A 23275-nucleotide genomic window follows, 5' to 3' on the forward strand; every position below is an offset into this window, starting at 1 on the left:
AGACACTCGACCTTCCTACCCCGGAAAGACTTAAAAACCAGCGCTGGGGGGCATTACATAGCTTTCTTGAGACCTGCTGGCAAAACGCTGCAACTGGGTTAAACATCTTTTCAGATTTGAGTCAGAGAAAGTTGTGCATACAAGCATAAGCGCCTGAGTGTTTGTGTGTGTGCCTTTGCCTGCGTTTTAAACCTTTCATGGATCACAGTCAATAAGTAGCAACTTGATTTCCATCTGGTGTAGGCAGAGAGTGATCCCACGGTGGCCATGACTGGCCACCTCATTTTCAAAGCAGCCACCTTGCTCCCAAGGACCGACTTCAACGGCCACTGAGGCTGCCCTCTGGATGCAGGCTAGAGGCCGCTGCTGGAAGTTCTTTCCTTGGCTGTGAAGACAGCAGTTCCTCCCCCGCTCCAGGGACACCTGGCTCCCTGTTCCGTTCCTCCCTGGAAACCCGCTGCCTGGAAAAATGCGCGTGGCACCGGGGGTGGGGGTGGGAGGCCGGGGATGTTGCACTTGGAATTGGTACCTAGTCCCGGCCTGTGTCCACCCGCACCCGTGCGCCAGCCGCTGTCCAGTGGCCGCACCAGCATCCCGATTCCTGCCCCTGAACTTCCCTTCCTGCCGCCTCACCACTGCTTTCTCGACTGGACCAGCAAATGCGGCGCGGAGACCCCAACCCAGCTGACTGCTGGATGGGGAAGCCACTGGCTGTGGACCAGACCTAACTCCACGCATCCTGGGCGGCCCACCCTTTTCCCTCCGGGTTCGGTTTCCTGTGGGCTGCACAGGCAGAGCCCCAGTACTGTCGTGCCCGCCGCCCCTGACTTTGAGAGAAACTTTCCAGAAGCGCTGGGTCGAGTGACCCCGTGCTGGAAGAGGCGGCACTGGGCGGAGGGGTGGCGAGGCGGCGAGGGAACGGGAAAGACGGCGGAATCCTGTTTCCTTTCCCGAAACGCGCAAGTTCGGGGCTGCTCCCTGGCTCCCCCTGTACCGCTCGGGTCGCAGAAGAAGGGAGCGGACCTCAGGATCCTTTTTTGCAGCATATACGACAGTGGGGAGCTGAGAAAAAAAGCAGAGAATCTGGAGCAGAGACACTTGCCACCCCAGCGGGGTCCTACAGGCAGGGTGGGCACAGTCGGGCTAGCTCCCCAGCGCCCCACTACCCTCCAGACAGCTCTCTAGGACCCAGCTAGTCGTTCGGACATCCAGACCCCGAGGCCCGGACAGAGCTCTCGTCCGGCTAGCAAGCACCGGGTCATCTTTTGCAAGTCTTTTCCACCCTTCCCCCTCCAGGACAACTCCTTTTAGAGGGACCTCGTAGATTTCGGGGGAGAGCGCAGCAAGGCGGGTTCTGTGCTGGAGGGGGACGCACCCGCTACAGATGCTGTCCTCGCCGGCCAGAAGGGAGGGACGGCAGCGGGGGTTAGAGGACCCAGGGCGGGGGACGCCGCGCCACACCGGGAGGAGACCATTCCTGGGCACTCGTTCGAACAAACAAAGCCCGGAACCCCTGGTGCCAGTGGCCGCGAAAGCCGGGATGTCACCAAGCGGCAGGGCGCACGGGTACCAGGGCCATTACAAGTTTCCCGCACTCCACAGAGCCCAGGCCGGACCCGGAGCGGACAACAAAAGATTCTCTTCGCTTTCCCACCGTCTCTGTGGAACCCCTTCTTCCACCCAAACCTGGTGCTGGGCGAAAATAGCGCTCTTCTAACCAACGTCCTCCAGCCCTCGAGGGCAGAACCCTTTCCCCAGCTCGTGCACCAGGACCCGGCGCTTCTGAGGATCCCACCCTCTCGGGGCCTCTCTGCTCCCTGCTGGCCCGAAAGTGAGGACGAGCCCCGGGTCCTGCAAGCACATTCCCCAGCCAAGCAGCACCGCGCGGTCGCGGTCCCGGGCGGCGCCGGGCGTGTGCGCAGCGCGGGTGGGGAAGCTCGCAACGCGAAGCCCCGCGGTCTCCCGGGCACAGGGCGGAGAGGAGCGGCGGGCTGGGCTCACCACTGTCCCCAAGGGCCGGACAGCGCTCGGGAGGCAGACACCAGACAAAATAAAACACAGCTACCACAAAGCCCGCAGCGAGTGCCGGCCGCGGCCCCGGGACCCGATACCTGGAGCCGAGCCGCCGGGGAGGTGGGGCGCGCCGGGGCGCCCCTGCCGTACCTTTTCGGTGCATCGACGTGCAGGCGGCCGGGGCTCGGAACGGGCTGGTACAGCGTGTATCCCATTTAGTAATCCATTATCGAGGAGATCTCTCCGGGCCGCAAGCTGCGCTCTCTCCTTTGCAAGCCTTTGTCATTCCTACATGTGTGCTTGTCTCTTTGGGGTAACAGTCGCGGCGACTACTTTCTGGGAAGCAAACGCGCCGTGATCATCTCCAATGACAGGCACAGAAGGGGAGAGGAAAAAAGAAAGAAGGAAAGAAAAAAAAAACCCCAACAAGGAAGGAGTAAATGTTCAAGAAACTCTTCTCCAAATCCAAATTCCACTTGGATTCCACTCCGGTGAGTCCCTTCGGTGGTGTCTGCGCGGATTAACAAGTCATTTCAGGGTGGGGGGCGGGGTGGGGGCTGGGGCTGGGGGCGCGCTGCGAACCCGCTCTGCGACCGCGAGCGCCGCTGCCGCGGGCGTGGCGATGCTGGCCGCTGCCGCCGCTCCTAAGCGGGCATCGCGGGCGGTGGGCCCCGCGGAGAAGCGCCGCTGCTGCGTCCCGAGCGTCTGGGCAGCCGAGTGCGCGGGGAGCGGAGTTGGCTGCAGCCTCACCGGGTGCCGCTCGCTACTCCTCTGTCACCGGAGAGGCCGCGGCTCCCGGGCGGAGCCAAGTCCCGGACTGGATTGCGCAGAGCGGACTCTCCTCCTGCAACCCCGCCTCCTTTGGCTGGCGTCTCCTCCGACCCAGAGGAGGGCTGTGGTGTTTGTGTGTGAATGTGAGCGAGCGTGGCGGAGAGAGGGAGAGCCTACGCAGTGTGGCTGCAGGTGGAGCCTTGCACCGACTGGCCCGCGAGGCTCCTTCCGCCGCGACTCCCGGCCCACGCCGCGCTCTGGGTGGAGGTCCCGGTGGGGTTGGCTCCGGCTGGAGCGCGGTCCCAGCTCCCCCCACCCCCGCATCTGCTCTAGCCCGGGGGGGGGGGGGGGGGGTGTGGAAATCCCGGATAGCATCGCTGAGCCCTGCCAAATGAGAAAAATAAATAAAAATAGACGTAGTGCAGGAGCGAGTTACAAGAAAGGATCTGTTCATCGATTTTCTTAAATGGAAAAGTTTTAAAGGAGGAGGTTAAGTGAACGATGGGCCTTTCTAATTCTGATTACTGTATCAAGAGGTAGATCCCAGAAGTGATGGACGCTCGATGCACCCAGAAGAACTGGATAAAAGCCAGTGCGTGCGGTTAAAAACACACTTCGAGGAGATGAACACGGTTACTAGTTAACGCACAAAGAACATGTTAGTAAAGCATTTCAAGCAAGCGAGGAGACTGTAGTACAAAGAACGGGGTTAACAACAGCCGTAATCTGTTGTCAGACTTGGGACCTGTGCGGACCGTCCTCAGAAATAAGTAAACTTCAGCAGTAGAACGCAGACAGTCCCAGAGAGGATCCAGCAGCTTCGCGGGAGAAGTACATCGCAACTTCTCACACGGCGCTATTGTTACGGCCGCACGGAGCAGGGCAGGCACAGCCGTCCTCCGCCGCGCGAACTTGCCGTCGCCCAAACGCCCTGCAGTTCCGGGCTGGTGTCGCCGCGTCTGGCAGCACCGCGTTCCCCCTGCCCCGCCCCGCTCTGCTCCCCCGTGGGCTTCCCAGACGGTGCGGGCCGGAGCCACAGCCTTTACAGAGAGTAACGCTGGGCGGCCGAGCAGTTCTCGAAGCCGTGTTTTACCAGTCGTGGGGGCGGCCGGCCGAGAGAAGCATGGGGAGGAGGACCAGGGTCTCGGGTGCCCTTAGGCCGAGGGTCTGCAAAGTGGATGCATTAGAAACTGTACCTGTTCCCTAATTGGGGCCGGGGCCCACGTTCTCTTTTCTGCGGGGGAACCCAAGTTACGTACAGACATCTGCTCGCGAGGAATCACGAAGAATAAATGCACATGCGACGATACCCTGGATCTATCATATATATATGTGTGTGTGTGTGTATATATATATATATATATATACACACACACACACACACACATATATTCCACAAACCACCTGGAAAGGGTGTCCAGAACGGTGAGAGCAGTCTCTCTGCTGTTCTCCAGAGCTGCCAGCAGGGGCCGCTATCCCCACCTTTCCCGAGTTAAAACCACAGATTCTGGGTGGCGGGGGGCGCGGCCCTGGGTGCGCGCGCAGTCCCCGCAGCACGCGAGCGGGCTCCGGGAGCGTGCACCGGGCTTGGGGGGCTGGCGGGCTCGGCTGCGCGTTCCGGTGGTTCGGGTGGGGGCCGGTTGGCCCCGCGAGGTCTTTCTGGGATCCGGACCGGGTTGGGGGAATTGCCCTCGCGACCCGGGCTGGTTTGATCCTCAGCTGCGCTATTTAACGCCCCGATTTCGGCTGGTGACGGCCGGGCCATTGCGAACCGGGTTCTGGAGCCAGTCCGTGCGCCCCCGGCGCGCTTCCTCAGTCCCAAGGTCGAGACCAAGAGACTTCGGGGGAGAAAGGGGAAAGGGGTTCTCGCCCAGCACCTCCACCCCGCCGGGATCATTGAGGCCCCCTCTTCGCTCTCTGTCGCCGCTTTACATGCTAATTGTGTCTGGGAAAAGTTCTTTAATTGGCAGAATTAGGCAGAGCAAACGAATTGTTTCACAGGCTGAACCAAATTAATTCCGGGTTTAGCTTCTTTCCTTGGAGAAACAAACAATTAAGCTGTCTTGTTTGCTTTATGGATATATTGGAAATGCCCCACATCGAGTTTCAGGATTTGTTTTTAAAGGGAAATTATTTCCATTATTAATACTTGCGTGTTTAATTTGCAGTAACGCTGAGCCAGGTAGGGAGAGATTAAATTTACCTGATTTTAAATTATGGAATATAAGAGGAAAAGAATTTGGGTTCACTTTTCACACAGCTAAGAAATACCACCCAGAATCTTCCTGGCAATTGCCAGATCCCAAAGTTTCACCATCCACTGAGGCGCCCATCTGTCCTGACAAGGGGAGATTACATTTCCACCTGCCAGCCACCAGAGAGATGCTCTGGGAGCTGGAAGAAAAGCCAGCTATTGTGTCTCTCCCAAAGCCCTCAGGGGAGCACCTGTAGGGAGGCTACCCAGTGAAACCTCATGATGTCATTTCCCCTTGTCTGCACCTCAGACTGGCTACCAGAGCCTGCCTTAACTTTTCAGTAAAACCTCTGCCTTTCCAAAGCCTTTGAAGTCTGCAGTCTACCCTGTCCCTTTAGGGAAAGAAAGCCAGTGGGGGTTAAAGAGTCCCAGAGTGTAAGAACTGGAAGGAAATTTAGACTGCTTGTAGGTAAATGGCATGAAATGTAGTGAAGCAGGCTCCACTTGGTCTCTGAAGGGGGGCTGTGCTTACATAACTTAATAGCTGGTGACCTTGGGCAAGTCACTTAACCTCTCGGAAGCCCCAGTGACCTCCTCTCTCAAGGGGGATTCATGTCCTCACTTCCCAGGGAGCGTGTGGATTGAATGAGAGGCCGAGTATAAACCGTGAGTCTGAGTCTTGGGCCTGGTGCACCCCACTCTGTCAAGGTTAAGTGGTGTGGCTATCATCCCGTCCTCCACGTTGGTCCCACCAGCACGTTTTCCAGCAGTCAGATGGAGGTGCAGGGGAAGGACGAGGCTTGTTTTTTGTGCTGGGAGCTACCCCTCACAACTCTTCCACAGATGTTCCTGTGATGACACCACCTGCTTTCCCCTCCACCCCCCACATCACGTGAACAAAGTGTGGAGGAGCATTAAAAAGGTAGACTCATATGGATCCTTTTAAAGACCCCATCTTGTTGTTCGATCAGGAACTCTGCTTTAAGACAAAAAGGCATAGTGGACTGGGGAGAAGAGGGGTCTGCTAGGCCTACCATTCACCTTCTTGTGGGTATGAGTTCCTTAGGGAGCCTTGGGGAGTACTGTGTGTACATTCACACAGGTATCAGTCGTAATCAAAAAAACCTCTGGATCTGAAGTACTTTCTCCAAAATTCCCATCAATTCCTTGCCTTAAATCAGTGATTTTAAAATCCATTTGATGTCAGAGTTACTGGTGAACTTTTATGTGGTTTTGTTTTGTTTTGTTTTTTTGTCAGAGATCACAAGTAGGCTGAGAGGCAGGCGGGGGGGTGGGGGGAGTAGGCCCCCCCACTGAACAGCGAGCCCAATGTGGGGCTCCATCCCAGGACCCTGACCTGAGCTGAAGGCAGAGGCTTAACCCGCTGAGCCACCCAGGCATCCCTCTGGTGAACTTTTAAGTGCCGCAGGTCCCCAGGCTTGAGAGATTCTGAAGTTACCAGGCTGGGGGCAGGACCTGGACATGGTTATTCTTCTCTAAGCTCCCTTGGTGATACCAGTGTGTGGCCAGAGATGAGAACCACCATCACAATGAATCCTGGCTGTGTCCTAGAGCACTCCTGGGGCTTTCCTTTTCCCTCTTGGCCATTTATTGCAGTGTTGGGAAGTGGCTAAGTGGCTTCTCAGATCGTTTCTCCTCTCTAAAGCTCCTAGAACTTTGGAGTCTGTGTTCTACAAATACATTGATGCTGTTTATCATCCACAGACCTCATTTTTTGCCATTTTCCAAAGACTTAGCACCGGGTGAAATGTCCCCCAGGGGTCCCACCACCTGTCACCACTCATGGAAGTGTTAGTGTCCACCTGACTGCTGACCCTCTGTTTTTCCCAGGTTCTTGCCTCCCTCATCTACACTGTGCTTTTCCCTTGCTTACTTCTGCCCCCCACTCCAGGGCTTCATGCTGGGCCTTATTATCTAAAAAGGCTCCATTCCTTAAATCACTAATTCAGACATCCCACTCTCCAGACCCAGCTTCCTCTCATCACTTGTATTCCCTCTGCATGCACTCTAATTTAATGAAAGCCTGCAAGCTGTGGGTCCTTCCACTCTTTGTCCATCCGTCTGTCCATCCCTCCATCCCTCTAGCCAGCCAACCAGCCAGCCAGCCAACCAGCTGTTTGTCCATCCGTCCGTCCCTCCATCCCTCCAGCCAGCCAGCAGCTGTTTGTCCATCCATCTGTTCATCCCTTCATCCATCTATCTCTCCATTCCTCTAGCCAGCCAGTCAGCTCTTCTTCTGTCCATGCAGCCAGTCATCTGTCCATCCTTCCTTCTTTCATTGGCTTCTCCATCCAGCAGAGCTTCATGATAACAATGTCTCGTGAGCAAGCACTTCAACTTCCTTGAAAACCAGACTGTTGGTCACTCCCATCTGACTGGAAACTAATTCTGAATGATATAGCTATTGGCCTACTTTGCCTTCACACTGGCCCCCGAAGCCTGATAGAACACAATTTCAGTTACCAACCTCAGTTGGTTGAATACTGCCTCCTTGTCATCCTCCCTTTCTCTCGTTAGGCTCTCACTATCTCCCCTTGGCCAAATCTTTTCACCTTGGTGCCTCCTACTTCCCTGAAAACCCAGATTCTGTCACGTGGGAAATTTTTGCCCCTGCACTCATTCTTTCCTATATATCTCCTTGTCCAGGGGAGGTCGTGCCTCTCTTCCAACCTAAGGCCAGGCCCTCCACCTGTTTGATCCTTTACACTTACTTAGAAATTCTTTGCTCTCTCTCCACCTCCACTGTATCTCCCCATTGGCAGGTAACCAAGCTTGAGTCTCTTCTTCTAGTCTTAGAAACAAGCCCTCCCTGGGTCCTACATTCCTTTCAGGCTTCCCCTTCTCTCCTTTCAAAAGCCAGATCTTACCAAGGATTAGTGGCAAGCACCCCTGCTGTTCCCTCCTATCCTCTTCACTCCTTCCCATCTGGATTCTCTGCCCAGCACTCCAGTGGTCAGGCTTTTGCCAAGGTCCTCAACAGCATCCGTGTCCGTAAATCCAGTGGACACTTAAGAGTTTTCCTGTTATTTGTATCCTGAGCAGCAACGAACAGGACCTCTTTTTCTTCTGTGAAATGCTCTTTGCCCTTGACTTCTACAACACATTGCTCTCTCCTAGTTGTCTTCTTGTTTCTCCCTTTCGTTTCTTGAATTTGCTTTTCTTTTGAGGAAATAGGTACAGAAATTTTCAGAGAAAAATCGAACCTCCCAATTTTCATTACGCAGAATTAGCAGCTGTTAATATTTTGTCATATTTGTTTCCTGTCTTTATTTCAAGACACAAAACATGGCATCTAAAGCTTCACTTCCGGGGCGCCTGGGTGGCTCAGTGGGTTGAGCCTCTGCCTTCAGCTCGGGTCATGATCTCGGGGTCCTGGGATCCAGCCCTGTGTCGGGCTCTCTGCTCAGTGGGGAGCCTGCTTCCCTCTCTCTCTCTCTCTGCCTGTTCTTCTGCCTACTTGTGATCTCTCTCTGTCAAATAAATAAATCTTTAAAGTAAATAAATAAATAAAGCTTTACTTCTGTGTGGTCCACACTGCTCCCATCCCCCTTCACCTCTCCTGAGTCTTCTCTGCACCTCAATTCCTATTCTTTTACATATACCATAGGTACCCAGAACCAACATACAGCAATGTTTTTGGTAATTTTTCCTCCAAAGTTAGTGTAAGTAAGATCCCATTTACTCTTGTCCTCAAATTCATTCTCCAGATTGTAGCTAAAATGATCTTTGAAAGAGGACTATCTGATCACATCACTCCCCTGCTTAAAATACTTTAGCATCCTGAGGCCTTCATAGGGTCTTCAAGGCTGCACATGGTTTAGTTATCATTTACCTCTCTGATCTCTTCTTTCTACCATGCTGCCATCAGTTTTGTTTCCTTGAAATGTTGCTGGTGTGAATGTTCCATGCTCCTTTCTAAACACAGACCTGCCCTTGTGCTTCTGCCTGGAATACTTTACCTGGTTAACCCCTACTTATCCTTCAAGAAGGACTTCCCTGATGTTGCGGAAGACATCATACCCTTCCATCATGTGTTCACAGTCCCCTGCCAGATGAGTACATGTATCACAGCTAGAATTAACTGTCAGTGCAAATATTTGTTTGGATGCTTCTCCTTCTTGTTAGGGAAGAAGCTCCTTGGGTCCTGGGACTCCATCTCTTTTGTGTCTCCTGTATCTCCAGCATCTAGAAGAGAGTAAGGCATCGGCACAGAAAAGAGTGATGAATCAATGAAAGCAGTGAGTTCTTTTTCAAGGATTTGGTAGGAAAAATAATAGATTTTTGGATGGCATAGGATCCTTTAAAAAGGGAAAGAGAAAAGAGCAATAACGCTAGAAAGTTGTTTTGAGTTTCCAGTTCTCAAGATGCACGAAAAGTAGGCTTTCTCCCAACTTTGAACTTCTAATGGGTAGCATCTGATTCCTTGTTGGAATGAGGAAAAAGGGATTTGCAGCTGTAAGTGATGGGTAAATAACCACAATTGCAAAACGAGGTGCTTGAAAATCTGCTGCCTTGGGGATAGAAAAAGGACTCGGAAAGAACTGTGGAAGGAGATAAAATGCAGTTTGAATGCACTGGGAACAGGGTCAGAGCATCTCGGAGCGCCACTCTCCCAGCAAGCTGGAGCGCCCTAACAGTGATTTACTGTCTGCCCTCCATGAATAGCTTCACGGGTGACACCCTCTCGGGCTAACAATCCCTCCACTGTACCACCCAGAAGCTGGGGCCCCACTCACTTCTGATACCAAATGACCGTTTGGAAAATAAAGAGAATGGAAGATTCGAAATAAGGTAATGAATGAACAATAAATGTTAAGTAAACCAGAACTCACATTTCTCCCCCCTCCCCCGCCCAGCGAAAGGTCTTTACATTTAACGGGAGTCTTTGGTTATGGAGGACAGAGCGAAGGCTGACTCTGGCCTTGTGGTCTGCTGTTACAACATAACTGCTCTTAACTGCCCTTCTCACTAACATTTAGACTTAAAAGTATCGACTTGGATATAGGTTTGTTTAAAAAGTCAGTGACCAAAATGTAATTCATACTTTTCATAACCAGATAAACCAGATGATTAAACACCACTTTGGAATTTGCTGTTTGGCCAAAAGAATGATGAAAAGCAAAATAGAACGTTTTTGGAGGAGAGCCGTTTTCAAGCCCTTTGCTCCCAGGTAGTGGAAGGCCTGGCTGGAAGAGGGAATTGTTCTGCCTCATGCTTAACTATAAAATTAGGCTTCAACTGTCTCTAAATCTACATCGTAGATAATGTGAGAAAACACTGAACTGATAACAACTGAAAGACTTTTTCCAGACTGTTTAGGATGAATGTGTATTTAAGAGTAATTTTATAACCAGAGAAATGGAGACAATGAGGGTGTTTTGTTTGCTTTAACTTTAAAACAGAAGACAGCTGTTTTAAACATCTAAACTTTGGCTGGATAATAGTGGAGAGTGAAAGGACCTAAAAAAATGATCCGATCTGCTCAGATCTTAAGTCGGTTTTTTAATGAAGTTTAAAAAATGACGTCATTACATACAAAGTTATCCCCTGAAGACTCGCCTATACGTGTGATTGTTTCCTAGTGTCTTAACCTGAAACTGGATTTCGTACCTGGGCAGGTCTCTAGTTAATAGTCCCATAAAACACTGATGCCACTTAACGAGGTAGATTTAAGAATGTTTTTAGAGATAACTTGTGGGTAGAAATGAGTGCGAACATTACATTTTGCAATAAGTAACGTATTCTTTGGTACTTCCTGAAAGTTTCAGATGATTCACTAGTTTTTCATTCTCAATTTGTACTTGACTGAAATTTAAGACACGTGAAACAATTGATGTCAGTAAGTGAAGTCTTCAATATGTTTTTCCATAACCAGGTACTTATTAATATAAATGAGAGTGTCACATTTTTATATCTGAAGACCTACACACCTGTTTTCTTTAGAAATCCTGTGTCAGGAACTGTTAGTAAGACTCTTAAAAAGATACACATTCATTTCCTCATAGCCCCTTTCTTTTCCATGCTTCAAAGCAATGGAGACATTTCCTTTCTTCAATTATAGCCTTTTAAATCCTTTTCTTGTTTAAGAAAACTTTTGGAAGTCCCTAAGGCTTTGCCTCTTCCTCACCACTATTGTGCCTTCTTCTTCCCTACCCTCCAAACACTATTGCAAGCAGACATTTTTCAATTTATTATGGTCCAATGTTGACATTGCCCCACTGGATTCCTTGCCTCAGGGACAATCTTTAATCAATACATTACTTTTTCCAGTTGCTTTTGGAGGGGGTATGTGTGGGAGAAAATGTTTAGCTATTTTTCCTACAAAACACAGCAGAGAAGTTGTCGTAAGAATGTAGTGTGGTGGTGTTCATTTCACTCAGATGGAGCGAGAATCAGTCTTGTGCTCTTCACTCCCTATCGGTGCGCTATTGGGCGACAGTAACCCACATGATGGTCCTTGACTTATCAATATTGTGTCTCTTGGTCACAATGCAACATCCTCCTTCCGGCTGCTCAGGCCCGACCACTCAGAGTCATGCTCGACTCCTCTCATTCTCCCATTGGTTACATCAGCTTCCTCAACCAATCCTGTTGGTTCTACCTTCAAAAATATATCCAGAATCTGACCTCTTCTCTTTTCAACCATCACCACATGGGTCCAAGCCACCGTCCTTCTCATCTGGTGCCTTTCAGGAACCTCCTAACTGTGCTCCCTGCTTCTGGACTTGCTGTATTGTAAACCCTCCACTCTAGTCCCCAAAGAGCAGCCAGAATATTCCTTAAACTCTTCTAATGAATTCCTGTCACTCCTCTCCTCAGAACTCTCCAGTGGTTTCTTTCCCTTCTCCTTCAGAGCAAAAGCCAGAGCTGGTGTCCTGTGGCTTCCCTCCCCAGCCTCCCCTCTTCTTTTACCCTCACAGTTGCCACACTGGCTGGCCTCCAGCCTCCTGCATATGGTGCCTCTGGCTCTTCTTTTTCTTCCTCCCAAAACACCATTTCCTCAGCTATCCCTAGGGTGCCTCCCAGTCTTGGGCAAATGCCAGTGCTCCTTGACCACCATATAGGAAATTAGCACCCCTCAAGGTGGGGTACTTCCTCCTCTTCCCCTTTCCCTGCCTGGTTTTCCTCCTAGCCCTTACTGCCGGATGACCCTGTATGTCCTTAGTTGTTCACTTGTTTAGTGTCTGTCTCCTGCAACTCAGACGGAAGCGTCCTCAGGGCAGGAACCAACTTTCACCAGCCACCATATCCCCAACTCTTAGGACAGCACCTGACACACTCCAGAAACCCAGTAAATATTTGTTGAGTGAACGAGTAAAGCACCACACCATGTCTTACCAACATTTAATGTCAGTCACACAAGGGTCATAGAGTACTTGCACTGTGTGCCCCATCACAGGGCAGAGCAAGGAGCTTTCTTGTCAAGAAATGCCCGTCGATGGCGTTCTCCTTGACAGGCTGTCTGCCTGCTGTGACTACAGGCAGCACAAGGTGTGTTGTTGTTTTTCACAGTTTACTTTGAGGCAGTTTGTGCTGTTTGGTGGTAAGAGAAGGGATGCTGAGCTGGGAGGTTCTGAAGGAGAAACCCTTGCTTGTGGACGAGGAAGATTTTTGTTGCTACTGGGCAGTGACTCACGTGATTACATGAGTCTCTTGGTAGAGACCAAGAGGAAAAGGAGAGCTAACCTCCCTTTTGGCTTGGCCTGCATTGGTAGTGCATCACAGATGGGCTGTCTTAAACAGCACATGGTTCCTTTCTCACCATTCTGGAGTCAAGAAGTCCCAGATCAAGGTTCTGACAGATTCCGTTTCTGGTGCGCACTCTTCTTGGCATGAATGTTGCTGCCTTTTCTCCCTCTCCCTGTGTCCTCCCTGTGTCCTCCCACCCATGTGAGACAGTGAACTTCCTTCTGTCTCACTGTTGAAGGACACTAATTCCCTTGGATAAGGGCCCCACGCCTATGACCTTACTCAACATTAATTACTTCCTTACTTCAAATACAGCTCCCCTGGGAGTTAGGCTTCAACACAGGACCACAGGAAGAACACATGCAGTCAGTCCCCAACAACCTTCCTTCCAGGCTTAGCTGAATCCTGGGACATCCTCTGCCCACTGCCCCCCAGCAGGCTTTGATACCACTGAGTGAGTGGCCTGTAGGCCATTTGCTGTGGGTCTCACATTCAAGAACATTCTCCACTAATCTCTTTTAAACTTTTCTTCATACCATATTCATGCACGCACCCATACCATATACAAGAAATATGTGTAACATATGTATGTATGTAAAATATGTAGAATATATATAACCCATAAACCTCCATGTTTTTATTTTATAAATTAAATATTTGTACAGTACTTATGAGCCCATTTTAGCACTCCTTATCTTTTAGTATGGTGGGACAGCTAGCCTCTCATTACAGGCACTGCCTTCTGGACTTGGGGTGCTGTGTCCATCCTGTGCCATCCCTGTTACTCTTGGTTATTGTCCAGACATTGGCTCTCTCGTCCAGCGATCCTTCCCTGTGTCTGCCTGTCCATACAGCTGCATGCTGCTTCTCCCCCAGCTGGGTCTCCAGCTCCTTCCAGACCTCTCCCTTCATTGTCCTTTCTCTTTGACACTTCTGCAGAATGAAGAGTTCCCCGCCATATCCTCAACGTCACTATTGACTAATCTTTCCAGCTCTGGTTCTCCCTTAATATGGCATACGATAGGATTCCGGGCTCTTTGTGGCCATTCCTGGGTGATGAGGACTTCATCAGTTGTCAGGGAAGAGCCAAAAACATGTAGGGCTCATGGTGAGGTGGGGTGTGCAAATAAGGACGGAGGCCTGGGTTCTATAAAATAAGGGCCTCTGCTAAGATACGGGGGGCGGGGGAATGGGGAGGCAGCCCGTGTGCTCATAGCACAGGTGGGGCTCTGGACACCCCTCAGATGTACCCCATGATCTTTTTGCTGAAACCTAGCACAGTGCTTCTTAAAAAAACCCCAGTGAGTCCGCATTAGCAAGCGCGCTCTCAGATCTTACTGGCGGGTAGGAACTGCGCCGGCCGGGAGCGGACTTTTCATGGCGACTGTGAGAGAGGATCCATGATGGAGCCTCAAATTTCCTTGGAATCAAGGTGAAGTACGGGACACTTTCCGCATCAGACTGGCCACCAAGACATTTCCCAGGTTTCTTTGACAGTGAATTTGGGACGAAAGCTCTATTTTTGAAAATACACAAGGAAAAAAATAGTAGTAAGAATGAAAAAGAGAAGTGGATCTGAAAACATGGGAAGTTTTTTCAAAAGGACAAAAGTGGGGCATTGTGAAAGCAGCTGTCTGTAGGGCCGAAGGCTGCCTAGGACACTAAACACTGGTCATGCTGGAGATTTTTCTAGAGCTTTCTGGGTATTAACCATTTTGTTTTCCAATGATTCAAATAGTGAGTGTTTTTATTGTCCATATTCAACATACAAGGCAAACAAATATGGCCAAGGACGCCTGGGTGGCTCAGTCAGTTGAGCATCTGCTTTTGGCTTGGGTCATGATTTCAGGGTCCTGGGATTAAGTCCTACATCAGGCTTTCTGCTCAGTGAGGAGCCTGCTTCTCCCTCTCCCTCTCCCACTGCTTGTGCTTTCTCTCTCTCTCTTTCTGTCAATTACCTTTAAAAAAAATATTTTAAAAAAGAAAAAGAAAAAGATAGAAAATATGGCCAAAGCAGTGTGGTTATAAGGTGAGTAAGGTAGAACTCAAGCTCAGGTCTCCGGCACCCAGCCACTGGCCGCACTGAGCAGTAGGGCAGAGGAAGCGTGCATGCTACGTGCATTTGTTTCCCTGTTCTAGCCCTTTAGAGAAACACATGGAAGTCCACAGCTTCCTTGAGGCATGTGGTGTTTAAGGCTGCTGCTGACTTGACAAAATAGCATCTGGTTCAAAATGTGTGTAGCATTATGGTGAATCTTCCTTTAGCCCGACTTCAGAAAATGCTTTAAATGTAAACGTGTGCTCATTCAACCAAAAACCCAATTTGAAGAAAATCTTAATTATAAAAGAGATAAAGCAGGGGTTGATAATTTAATTTATAGAAAAGACAATTTGCTGGTGAGAAGAAGTGTCAATGTTGAAGTGATCTCTTGATTCTGGGTTAATGTTTAACCTACTAAACTATCACCTATAAGCTATATCTGCTGCATGAGGAAACGAGTCCCCGAGCCCCATGGTTCCCAGGTATATGGTCCTGTCCTTGTGGAGAGCGCTGGGTCTGGCTGTGTAGACCAGCTCATTTCCTCTTGACCTGGATCCAGAGACAGGGAGACAGATACGTGTTTTCTCATCTTGGAACTTAGGCTCCCTACAGAAAGAGTCAGCTCCCAGGGTGCCTGGGTGTCTCAGTCTGTTAAATGCCGGACTCTTGATTTTGGCTCAGGTCATGATCTCAGGAGGGTGAGATGGAATTCCACATCTGACTCCATGCTGGGCGTGGAGCCTGCTTGGGATTCTCTCTCCGTCTCCCAACTCCCCGCAAAATCAACTCCCTGCACTGGGACAACTGACCATCCGTTTGGAAGATAGTAAAGTCAGCTCCTACCTCACATCATTTTTGAAAGTAAATTCCAGATGGATTAAAGACCTAAAAGGAGAAGGAAAAAAATGTAAGAGAGAAACGAGTATGTAAGAATATATACTTAAGTTCTTGGCACAGAAATGGCCTTCTTATAATACTAAAAGCAAAGCTAAGGAAAAAATCAGAAATTTTGACTCTTTCCAAAATAAAAACTTTCATAAGGCAAAATGTACCATAAATAAAATAAAAAGGCAGTTGGCAGATGGGGAGACAATATTTGCAACCTAACTAACAGACAAAGGATTTGCATGTGTATGAAGGAGTCCTACAGATTGAAGAAGACCAAGATAAACAATTGGATAGGAAAAAATATGGTCAAAACACATGGAGAGGCAGTACTTAGGAGGGAGTACTTAGGACTTGGCAATAAATATCCCAGAAAATGCTCAAGTTCACATCGAATAGGGAAATACAAATTTAAATAATAAGATAACATTTTGGGTACTCATGGGGTTGGCAGAGAATATTCAAGTTTGATCATTTCAAATGTCATCCAGGGGGGTTCAAGCAGCCTCATAAATTACTAGTGAGAACATAAATGGGCCAGCCACCTTGGAGGCCAATTTGCCAGGATCTATTAACATTGATAATGTGCATGTTCTGTGATCTGGCAATTCCGCTTCTGAGTATCTGCCCGAGAGAAACATTCATCTTTGTGCACAGAGATAGGTGTAAAGATTTTTATTGCAGAATTGTGTGTATGGGGGAAAAAAGATCAGAAATGACTTAAATGTTTATCAATATGGTGGTAGTTATTTAAAGTAGCTGTTAGCTGTTAGGGGACACCTGGCTCGCTCCTTGGGAAGAGCATGTGTCTCTTGATCTCAGGGTTGTGAGTTCAAGTTCTATGGTGGGCATAGTGATTACTTGAGAAAAATAATAAAGTAGTTAATAGGATCTGATAGTCTTTTTTAGAATATTATGCAGCAGCTAAATCATCACCGTCATCATAAAACAAGTTGAAGAGGTCTGCATTCAGGAAGATTTTGAAAAGTGCGCAGAATAAGCCTCATACAATCTGTAGGTTATTATTATTATTTTTTTTTCTTTAAAAAAAGAAAGTCTAGATATATTTCCATACCTGAGGCTTGGTCATGGTGTCTTTTTTTTTTTTTTTTTAAGATTGTATTGATTTATTTGAGAGAGAGAGTGAGAGAGCATTGTGTATACAAGCAGGGGAGAGGTAGAGGGAGAGGGAGAAGCAGGCTCACCGCTGAGCAGGGAGCCTGATGCAGGGTTCGATCCCAGGACCCCAAGATCATGACCTGAGCCTAAGGCAGAGGTTTTAACCCACTGAGCCACCCAGGCACCCCCCCATAGAGTCCTAATTGGAGAAGTAGCATCTGGGTGGGGGAAGGAGAGGAAGAACTGTTGTCATGGACTGGTTGTGCGTGTCCCTCAGAGTTTTTATGTTGAAGTTCTAGCCCTCCAGAATGACTCTATTTGGAGTAAGGAAGTAATTAGATGAGGGCATGAGGATGAGGTCCCCCTGATGAGATTAGCGCTCCCATAGGAAGCGACTCCAGAGAACCTTCTCTCTCTCTTTCTCTCTCTCTCTCACTACTACCATGTGAGGACATAGTGAGAAGGCAGCCATCTGCAGACCAGGAAGAGAGTCCTCACCAGAAACAAACCCTACAGGAACTTTACCTTGCACTTCCAGCCCCTGGAGCTATGAGAAGATAAATGCCTGTTGTTGGAGCCACCCAGTCTGGGGTCTTTTGTGATGGTAGCCTGAGCTTTAGCCTTATCTGACAAGTTAGCTCTTTTAAATTTATTCTGGGATGAGAATGTGTTTACCTATGACCTGTGTGATGAAAACATTAACTTTTTAAGGTCAATTTAATCTTCCCTCTTCCTGTGAAACTGGCCTTCTCTGCATTTCCTTACTTTTCCCTGAGCAGTATTAATTCCAGCAGAACTTTCCACGAGGACCTCCTTTCAGGTCAGGGGGCCCACCCATGAACCTCTGAGGAGACACCATTAAATGCACTTGAGGTCACTTCACTAGAGCAAGGCAGTGTGAATTGGTAAGGGGAAGTAGTGTGGTGAAGGGAAATCACTTTCTATTAATGTTAGAGGACAAGGCTCAAGTGAAAAAGTCACTTACTGTCATCTTTGACTACATAACGTACACTCAGTGTTTTAAGTGCATTACCCTAATGACTTGATGGCCAACATTAATTTCTTCCTCAGTGTGGGGCAGGCATTCCATAAACATTTTTGTTTGTTTGTTTTTAAGGATTTATTTATTTGAGAGAGAGTGCACATGCATGCAAGGGGGCAGGTGGGCGGGGGGTAGAGAGAGAGAACCTCAAGCAGACTCCACACTGAGCATGGGGCCTGATGAGGGGCTCAATCTCACGACACTGAGATCACAATCTGGGCCAAAATAAAGAGTCTCACACTTAACCAACGGAGTCACCCAGGAGCCCCCCACCAAACATTTTATATACAACCTCCAACTTAATTGTACAAAACCCTCATGAGGAAGTTGAAATAGTCATTCTTAAATCATAGAGTTTTCTCACTAGATCTTATTTATTCTTAAACAGTGTTGTACCAAGATCACAGGACAATGAAAGAGGAAACAGCTTTCCTCTTCCCCTCCACTGTAAACACAAACAGTTTCCATTTTCAGTGTTCCTTCCTAGGCTACATCTCCATGCTTTGATGCGTCTCTGTTGTCATTAAAGGCTTAGGTAAATTTGTACATACCTTACTTCACTTAGCATCCTGGTTATGTGCGCTTTGCAGTTGTCATTTTAATGGCTGCCCAATGTTTCATTCAGTTGCTGCTTTATAATTCAGTTACCTGTTCCCTGCTGGTTGATGTCTATCCGTTTCCAACTCGTTTTCATAGATGATGCTGAATAGACATTCTCACACGTGTGAACGTCTAAGTTTGGGTTCGTTCTCTAGTATTTTCCTAGCTCACCATCCACACCCTTGCTCTAGGAACAGCAGGCACCCCGAGTTCCTCTGGTCTCAGTCTGAGCGGTTTGATAGGACCTCTGTCCCATCATCAGATCCGAGGGCTGAGATGTAATCCAGCATCGTGTCCGTCCCTCTCGCTGTCTCTTTCTTTCTTTCTCCCACACACACATATATGCATGCATAGAGGAATGGAATCCACAAAAGGCAAGCAGAGCCCCAAGGAAACAGTGACTGTAAGTTCTGGTTACAGTATTTGAGTCCCTAGAGCCAGCCGAACCTGATGCCACTTACCCTTGAAATCAGGCCGCCATATTCGGTTGAGCAATTTGTTACCTCTGCAGAGTTCCCAGATAGTGGGTTCTATGGGGATGAAATCCGTATGGTGCACTGGGGAGCAGGGCTGCACCTACCAAGAGGAAGGGCTTGTGTTTTGTTTCGTACAAAGGTTCCTCTTGCTCGCTGAGCCATGTGCTCACTTGGGACTCCAGTTTCCCATTCCGCAGAAGGGGCTCTGGGGGTTGCTGGTAGCTCTAGAGCTACACGAAGCAGCGGAGCTCATCCCATCTGTCGCGTTATGTTAGTTTGAGGTCTGCTCTGTCACTTGGAATCGAACTCATCCCAGTTACTACACCAGATCAAGAGATTTTTCAAACCAGAATAGACCTTAAAAATTCCAGAGTACCTGTGGGTACGTGGCAGGTGAAATGACTTGGGGGAGCGGAGTCAGTTGCCAAGGGTCAGGACGTGTGTCAGGGCTGGCCAGGAGTAAAAGGCTGCTTCCCAAGGTAGTGTTCTTTGCAGTGTAATAGATTGCCCCTCCTTACTGCCTGCAGTGCCTGTTCATAAGCTTGGCTTTGAGAGCCTCACTTTGCAGAGACACTTTGTCTCCTCTGGGCTTCCCTGCCTCCTGTGTCAGGGTTGGCCTCTTGGATCCGGCTTTGTGACCCGACCTTGTACACATCTCCATGGCCAAAACCACAAACATGGGGTTTGAGTTGATAGATTGATCACTGTGTGTAAGCAGTCAACTCAGAAAGTGCCAAAACAGTGTGAATACTGTATGACCGGGGATATTAAACTTCTGTGCTCTTTAGTCTAGATTGAAAGAAAGAAATGTATTTAGATGTAGTTGTTCCTATCCTTTGGCTGTCACCAAAATCTATTTAAGGGGTGCCTGGGTGGCTCAGTCCATTGATTGTCTGCCTTTGCTTCAGGTCATGGTCCTAGGGTTATGGGATTGAGCCCCACATCCACCTTCCCGCTCAGTGGGGAGTCTTCTCTCTCTCTCCCTTTGCCCCCTGCCCCCCCTTCCTTGCTCTCTCTCTCAAATAAATAAAATCTTTAAACACATGCGTATTATTTGATTTGTGTGTGGTCTCTTCCTGGGCCTGAGTAGAAATTCATGAACTAGGTCCTCTCAGACTCCCAGATGACGTGTCAGAGGGAGGTTTACCTGGCCGGTGCCCAGCTAAATGCTGGAAGGAATTACTGTGTCTCCCGATCTCAACCCATTTGGTTGGCCATTTCCCCCTACTTATTTGGACTTACTTGAATTTAATGTATCCTGGAGAATCTGTCTTCTGTTCTCTATGCCTCCTTAAGCTGGGAACAGGAGAGAGCTTTCAGCGTTTCGGTAAACACGCAGAAAAGGCTACACAGTCTCTCTAGGTTTCTGTCAAAGCCTGTTATGGAGTTATGAGAGTAATTTTCTTCTACCAGACAGCCTTCTTCCAGCGCAAATTTGCCCTGTGACAATACAAAATCAGATTCTGTGCCAGATTCTATAGATAGCCTCTTGTTTTGAGGCCTCGTTTCTTTGACAATGACCTTTGAACAAATTACTTCTCAAGAAGCGAAGCCCCTTTCCTTCTGCTCCTTGTGACACGTGCTGGAACTGAACTCTTCAAGGTAGCTCCTCCCCTGTCTCATTTTATCAGTGAAGTAGCGTTCAGACAAAGGTGTGGAAAAGGTACTATCAAGGGGAGCCTGCCCCTGCCCCAGGTGCAGATCTCGCCTCCTTGCGCTGCTCAGGAGCACTCTACTCTCCACTGTCCTTCTGTACCTGTGAACCACATGTTAATCGTGTCTGAGGCTTGCTCACGTATAAAGCCCACTTCTTCACCCAGAACTTTCTCCCAGGTATCACCTTCCTTGCCTTTATTCTCTCCCCTTCATCTCCACTTTTGCTAAATGTCCTGACTTCCACCCCTGCTTACTCAGGTCTCCCTAGGTGTCCTCCTCCACCTCTCTATGAAAGCAGCTTTGGCTGAAGGTGTTACTTAAGGAAACATCTGGAGGTCTGAGTGGCTCAACCACAGTAGACCTTCTCTGAACACTCAGTTTCATTTTCTGCTGGCTTTTTCTCCTCCATCCAGTCTTCGAATGTTGGGATGCATTTGGGCTCTGGAATGTCCCCTCCACTCCGCCTCCCCCACTTTGCTTGCCAGTGTCTGCATTCCAGGTCATGATTTTCAAGCCTGTCACTATGTGATGGCTCCTGAATGCATCTCCAGTCCACAGCTCTTCTCTGAGCTTCGGTTTCATACATTCGTTCATGACCCACACAGGATTTGGCTTTTCTCCCCAAACTCAGTGCACCCTTGGTCTTTTGCATCTCGGTGTTCGGACCAGAAGCCGAGGGATGCTTCCTGGTTCTCTTTACCGCTTGCAGCAGCCCATTGTGCCCGTTCTTTCTGTGATGTCACCCTCTTCTGTCTCTCCCATTCCAGCTACCAGCCCCACCGAAGCCACTGCCCACTGTCAACTGCTGCACTCCAGTGGCCTTCTCACTGGTTCCCCTCTGCCCCATTACTCTGATGGCATCTAGAATAAAGATAGCCTATCCTATTCTATCATTCTGTTGCAGAAAAACATTTAATTATTTGGCTGAGCCTCTGGACTGTAAGCCTCATGAGGACAGGTGTCTCTTCTGTCTCAGTCTCTACTTTATCCCCAGTGTTTGACGAATGTAGCGTCTGGAAGACATTCCATTAATATTTATTGAAAAAATGAATTACAGATCCTTGACTGGGTGTTGTGATTTATTTAAGGTGTATTCACCCAATGAGAATGTAAGCTCTATAGAAGTAGGAGCCATGAATTTTCTTATTTGACCTTTTATATAATAGCTAGAAAACAGGCCCATCATTAATTTACGAGAATTAGAAATAATGGAATGGGTGTCTGAATGGCAGTATGGCCAGATCTGAAAACATACTGCTGGAATGCTTGGGTGGCTCAGTTGGTTAAGTGTCTGCCTTCAGCTCAGGTCATGATCCCAGAATCCTGGGATCGAGTCCTGTATCAGGCTCCCTGCTCAGTGGGGAGTCTGCTTTTCCCTCTGTCTGCCTGCTTGTGCACATGCTTCTCTCTTTCTCTCTCTCTGACAAATAAATAGATAAATAAAATCTTGTAAAATAAGAATAAAAATAAATAAAAACACTGCTGAGCAAAAGCACTGTGAAAGGAAATTAGATCTATCACACAATACCATTTTAAAAAGTTAAAAATACATGCACTCAAAACAGCAGTTTTTCAAGAATACCAACAAAAAAAAAGAATACATTAACATATTAGAGTGGCTGCTTCTAGAAGGGAAGGATGGACATGGGAAATAAGATCAAAAAATAAATGAAGTACGAGGGGCAGACGTTTGTTGAATGAACAGTGTGTGCTGGTGGCGTGAGATTCCAAGGTGAGCGAGCATGGATAAGGAACAGCCAGACAGAGAATGGATGGACGTGACAAAAATGCGTCTGTTAGCTGGGAATTCCCCGCCAGGTTTTGAAAATAACGATGGAAATTATTACCAGGCACTTACGGCCTGTTGCTTTATAAAAGACAGAATTCCTTAGCACAGACAAAACAGAAAAATTCTGATTTCCACTAGCATCCCATGTTCCAAATAACAGTGCAAAATTGTTCTCTCTGTCCTGAAGGGCAAAGTCCTGGAGGGGAGCATTCCACTGTTCTTTCCTCTTGTGCGTGCTCCGCAAGCATGGTCACGTCGTGTCCTCTGAAAAGTGGTTTCTAGGTCTGATTTTGCTGATCACCCTGAGAACTCCATGCATGCCTCCTAATTCCTCAGACCAAATTTGTTTTAGTTGACTTTAATTAGGACAAGTAAATTTACATTCTGCAGCACTTTAAAGAGAAAAAAAATGGATCATCACAACACATCAGTGAGGCTAGTCATGATAGGTGGGGCCATGTTGTGTTGGAATCAAAACCTTGGGCCCTGTCCAATGTCATGGAAAGGTTTGAGGCCATTTGACAATTTTCCAAGGTCATCATATGATCTATTAAGGGCTCAGCCTGGGAGCATAGAAAGCCTGTGCCCAGTGAGTCCAGCACCTAGAGCACTGGCGGGGCTAGAACAGAATTTAAAATCTAAGCAGAGGGGACACCTGGGTGGCTCAGTCAGTTAAGCCTCTGCCTTCGGCTCAGGTCATGATCCCAGGTTCCTGGGATGGAGTCCCACATTGGGCTTCCTGCTCAGCGGGGAGCCTGCTTCTCCCTCTCACTCTGCCCCTCCCCCTCTCATTCTCTTGCTTGCTCGCTCTCGCTGACAAATAAATAAAATCTAAAATCTAAGCAGACATTAATGAAGGAAGAAAAGGAAAGCAGGCACAATTGCAATGAATCTCATTATAATGAAGTTTATGAGTTTTATCCAGGAAGGCCAACCTTGCTATCACAGATATGCACGCACACACACACACACTCACTTT

General features: G+C 48.4%; 1 protein-coding gene and 1 long non-coding RNA gene across 5 annotated transcripts in view; one reads left to right on the top strand and one right to left on the bottom strand.

Moving 5' to 3' along the window:
• SEMA6A (semaphorin 6A) overlaps positions 1-3083 on the bottom strand; it is a 127163-nt gene extending 124080 nt beyond the window's left edge. For all 4 annotated transcript variants that reach the window (XM_082725079.1, XM_082725077.1, XM_082725078.1 and 1 more), the window contains exon 1: positions 2164-3083. The gene's annotated coding sequence lies outside the window, so the exon portion shown is untranslated. The remainder of the gene's footprint in view (positions 1-2163) is intronic.
• LOC309861819 overlaps positions 2419-23275 on the top strand; it is a 137269-nt gene continuing 116412 nt past the window's right edge. The window contains exon 1 of the long non-coding RNA XR_014310221.1: positions 2419-2504. This is a non-coding gene — a long non-coding RNA (uncharacterized lncRNA). The remainder of the gene's footprint in view (positions 2505-23275) is intronic.

The sequence above is a fragment of the Mustela nivalis genome (genome assembly GCF_964662115.1).
Source record: "Mustela nivalis genome assembly, chromosome: 3".
NCBI classification, from domain to species: domain Eukaryota; kingdom Metazoa; phylum Chordata; class Mammalia; order Carnivora; family Mustelidae; genus Mustela; species Mustela nivalis.